This window comes from Colobus angolensis, unplaced genomic scaffold (assembly GCF_000951035.1).
Source record: "Colobus angolensis palliatus isolate OR3802 unplaced genomic scaffold, Cang.pa_1.0 Scaffold4, whole genome shotgun sequence".
Lineage (NCBI taxonomy): Eukaryota > Metazoa > Chordata > Mammalia > Primates > Cercopithecidae > Colobus > Colobus angolensis.
The window spans coordinates 7,653,559-7,658,777 of NW_012117376.1; positions in this window are offsets into that span (position 1 = coordinate 7,653,559).

Here is a 5,219-nt window from a genome sequence, read left to right on the forward strand (position 1 = left end):
CCCCCTCGAGGGAGCCGCCTGCCCGGGGAGGAGGACCACGGCGCCCCTCTCCTCGGCACCTCAGCTCTGGTGGCCGGAACGGAGGGACAGGGTAGTGCCAAGAGGCCTCTCTACTGAGCCGGGGGCGATCCCCGGCCACTCCGCCCCCGCTCCCTTCCCCATGCCCACCTGGACTCTGAGCCGCACGTCGCTTCGAGGGCCGAATCGGCACCCTGGGCACGCTCCCTGCTCCTGCGCCTCAACTCTCAACTAATGGAGCTGGGAGCTCTTCGGGAAGGGTGGAGCGCCCATTCCTCCAGCTACTGAGGTCTTCTGGGTAGGGGGCCAGACACACCCCCAGACACGGGGTAGTGGGCCAGACACGCCCCCTTCCCCACCTCCACCTTGTACCACTCTAGACCTCACCCTGACCCCCTCTCAGAATTAATACCACCTCCCAACTTTGGTGTCAGCTGCTCCTCCCACTCCCCCCTCCAATCAAGGAAACCCCCTCCCTTCCTCCCTCCCCAGCCTCTGACTGTGCAGGCCATGACAGGAGAGCAGAACGTCTTCTGCCTGGGGATCCTTGGCACCTGCCCACTGCCTGCCGAGCGCACAGCTCCTCTCCAGAGTCGATGACCCCCAGCCCAGCTCCTCCTGCCCCCAGCCTCAGCAACAATCTCCGCATGCTGGACTGAGATTTTGTCCTTTTTCCATTTCTAGGGGTTGGTCCTTATTGTCCCCATGAAGAAATGGGCTCAAAGGGGTTAAAGTAATTTTTCCAATGTGTGCACCCTCACCCATTCATTCCACAAATACATATAAAACACTAGTTCTGCAGCCAGCATTGTTCTATCTAGGTAGTGGGACTACAGACGCAGACAATTAAACAATGGACACAATATTCATGTCGATATTAGACATGTGTTTTTAAACATTGGGATTGGGGTGTGGCAGTTAGAATGGTAACTGCCATTGGGGCCATCTAGAACCTAGACGTCTATGATAATGACTTTAGGCTTTTTATTCCAGATGGGATGGGAAGTCCTGGGGGGCTTTGAGCAGAGTGAGAGGGTGTGACCTCTATGTGGTCAGCTTCCTTGGGCTATTATGTCAAGAACAGACTTTGAGGAGTTGGGGGCAAGGTGGGAGCAGGGGGGCATTTTAGGTTGAGAGATGGCCGGGGTGAGTCTGGTTTCTGGATTTTCTTTGCAGGTAAAGCTGGCAGCATTCACCATCTGCCCGGTGGGCCCTTCCCAGCCCGGAGTTTCTTCAGCATCGGCAGCTCAGCCCCTTCTGGCACCCCAGGGCTCTGCCTCCAGGCTCCCACACCACGCCTCTGAAGTCTTCAGAGTCTAGCCTTAGTCCCTCCTGCTTGGAGGCAGGTGGGGAGGTCTCAGCTGGAGGAACTGAGGAGCCAGGCTGGGGTGGGGTGGGGACAGCTGGGTTCTCCGGAACACCGGCTCCACTGTGTGCCTTGGCTCTGATGTTGGGACCCCCAGTGGAGGCGTGAGAGACGCCAGATGAGCGTGGGTGGTTCCCAGCTGCCTCCTGCGTGAGGACCTGGGGGCTGGGAGAGACTTGCTGCTCAGCCCCCACCCCAGGGCTCTCCAGTGGCAAGCTCCCTCCTGTTTCCCCACCAGGCCTGGGGGGCCAGCTGTGCTGGGGTCAGGGAGACTGTCCTGTCCCGCCTCACCCCCTCTCCCATCACCCCTTCCTCTCTCTCCTGAGTGGTCTGGATCCTCTCTTTAACCTTGGGGGACTCGTTTTATCTCCATCTTGGGCTGCTCAGCTCCCTCTCTGCCTTCTCCCCACTTCCCCATCTCAGTCTCCTGTAGGCTCACTCCTCAGGGGCTGACTTCTTCCCACCACCACCACCCCCACCACCAACCACCTTTCTTCTTTGAGGGTGACTCTGGTGCTCTGCCTTCAGGACCCCCAGTCTGCATTCTGTCTCCCCAGTAGATAGGGGTTTGGAAGGCAAGGCCATGTCTCGCCTCCCCACGAGCCCCCTCCTGCCTTTGTCTTTCCCTGCGCCTAGACTGTGTAAGGTGGTTCTGGAGGCAGAGTGTGGACCCTAGTGGGTTCTGCTGCTACTTCCCATCAGCCACCTGCACCTTCCAGGGGGACCAAGAAGCATTGGAAGCCCACCCCCCAACAGCCAAAGAAGGCTCAGGGCTCCCCACACTGCACAACACGGCCCTTGGTCCAAGCCCTAGTGCCCTAAGATATGGCCATGAAAAGAGGGGGCCGAGAGGCAGCCGGGCAGCCGCCCTGGGTCCCTTGCTCTGGACAACCTGGAGCAAGTCACTTCCCCTTTCTGAGCAGATAGGTCAGACAGGTGATGTAAGCATGAATGGATGAGGCCTCCTGACCCTGGAAGCCTCTTGTGTGTGGGGCGGTGTCCTTGCTGGTGATACTTAGTCCCTCCCACCTCAGACTGAGGCACCCAGGAGGAAGGAGAGGCAGGGGTGGGGTAGAAGCAGAGGCAGGTAATTGAGAGAGCCAGGCAGTAGCAGGGTCCATGGAAGGGCGAGCAAGTTCCAGGGGAGGGGACGTCCCCAGCATCTGAGGAGGGGGGAGAGGGGCACATAAATCAGGGTCAACTACCCTCTTCTACCACTAACAAGGGAGGGACAGAACTGCTCCTGGGATAAGAGAGAGACAGCCGCAATATCTCAAGCGCCTACAGTGTGCAGAGCGCTCTGCACATGTCACCTCACTGGATCGGCAATGATCCCCAGGAATCAATAATGTTAACTGCCATTTTACAGATAGGAAAACTGGGGCTCAGAGAAGTAAAGTCACCTGTCTGAGGTAACAAGCAAGAAAGCAACAGTGTCAGAATTTGAACCCAATTCTGGCCAGGTGTGGTGGTTCACATCTGTACCCCCAGCACTTTGGGAGGCTGAGGAGGGAGGATCACTTAAGGCCAGAAGTTTGAGGTCAGCCTGGGCAACATAGCGAGATCCCATCTCTACAAAAAATGCAAAACTTGGCCAGGTGCCGTGGCTCACACCTGTAATACCAGCACTTTGGGAGGCCGAGGCAGGCAGATCACGAGGTCAGGAGATCGAGATCATCCTGGCTAACACGGTGAGACCCCGTCTCTACTAAAAATACAAAAAAATTAGCCAGGCGTGGTGGTGGGCACCTGTAGTCCCAACTACTCAGGAGGCTGAGGCAGAAGAATGGTGTGAACCCGGGAGGCAGAGCTTGCAGTGAGCTGAGATCGCGCCACTGCACTCCAGCCTGGGTGACAGAGCGAGACTCCATCTCAAAAAAAAAAAAAAAAAAAAAAAAAAAAAATGCAAAAATTAGTTGGGCATGGTGGCAGGCACCTGTAGTCTGAGCTACTTGGGAGGCTGAGGTGGGAGGATTGCTTGAGCCCAGGAAATTTGAGGAATTTGAGCTGTGAGTGCACCACTGCACTCCAGCCTGGGCAACAAAGCAAGACCCTGTCTCTAAAAAAAGAAAAAAAAATTGAACCCAGTTCTGTGTGACTCAGGAGCCCAGGCCCTCTCTGGAAACCTCTCAATGAAGTGGGTGAAGATGGCCCCTCCCTAGCCCCCTCAGATGCCCAGCCACCCTACCCCCCGCTCCCCACCCCCCACCTTGTTGCCTCTTTGGTCCCAAACGGTTTGGAAAATCCTGACGGGAGCAGATGGTGGGACAGATGGAGGGAAAAGCATTTCGGGGCTGAATTACACAAACAAACATTGAAAAAGTGATTAAAACCCCAAGCCACCCCTAGGCTGCCCACCCCAGCCTAGAGCACAGTGAACTCTGAGGTGGGGGCCTGGGGGTCTCCGAATACCCCGCATCTCAGCCCCAGCATCCCATCTTCTGCCCGGCCCCCTCTCTGCCTGGGACCACCCCCGGACCAGAGCCTAGGGAGGCAGAGCTGCCAGGAGCACAGCCCGGGAGGGGGAGGGGGCGGGCCTGGCTGTTCCCAAGGGAGCTGGGCCCTGAGGAACAGCACGCTGGGGCAAGGGGTGGGAAAGTCCTGGGAGCTGGAACTGCAGACCCAAAGTCAGAGATGGGGTGTGAGGTTCTGGGGGCCCTCAAGCAAAGTCCCTCACTTCATATGTGGGGCCCAGGTCACACAACAGCATTACCCACCCCACCGTGGAGCGGGACAAGGCCCTTGACCTCTGGAAGCTTCAGTTGGTTCCCTGGTCTGTAAATGGAAACAATAATAATAGCACTGGAAAGGCTGCTGTGAGGATTAAGAGGGAGGGAGCCTGCAAGGTGCCTGGCGTAGCGCCTGTGCCCAGTCAGTGCCCAGCTAATGTTGGCTGTCAGTACTCACAGGGCTCCGCGTGGCTTCTAGGCAACCCCTGGTGTTGGGAGACCAGGAAGGCTGGGGCTGCTTGAGATGGTCCTTCTCCAAACAGAAGTTTGGGCTTGAAGATCCTGCTGGCAGAACCCCTGAGACAGCTGAGCTCTGCAAGATGGAGATGGCTGCACTGGGTCCCCAAGAAGAGCCCCGACTCCTGGGTAAAAGCACTGAGCTCCATGCCAAGTCTAGTGTCAGGGAGCCCAAGAGATAGAGAAAATGCTGCATCTTAGCTGGTTCCTCAATATGAGAGTACAGATTTCTTGGGGTGACAGATCCAGGTTCAAATCCTGGCATGGCCTTTTTTCTTTTGGGGAAAGTTGGCAAAAACAACCCCTCTGGTCCATTTTCTGTAAAACCTGCCTTTCCAGCCACTTCCGGGACTTGCTGCCAGAAGCCCACAGACATGCTGATGTAAGCCTGCCAATGGTCACCCCATCACCTTCTCCCTCAACCTGTCCTGCCCTTGGGCCTCCATCCACCAAAGGAGGCCGAGGCCCCATCCCATCTGGGACCCCTCCCTCTTCCTCACTCCTATACCTGCTTTCTTCCGTTGTGGCAGAGGAGGTCTCAGACCTGCCCTCTACTCCCCAGTGCCACTCACTTCCTGGTCATATCTGCCCAGTATTACGGCTCTGGCCTTCCCACAGCTTCTCTGCTCTGATCAGTTTCTCTAAATCTGATTACCTTCCTCCCTGCTTAATAACCTTCCATGGCTCCCCGCTCCCTACCAGAGACTCTCTGAGACAAGCCTGAACTCTCACCTCCTACCCCAGCTCTTCTCCCTCCATCTTCCTTTCCCCTAATAATGTCCCACCAGCCCAGCAACCCCTGCCCTAGATGACCAGGATCTTCCCCACACCAGATGAAGGGGCTCCGTGACTGTCTCCCAACCCTAATC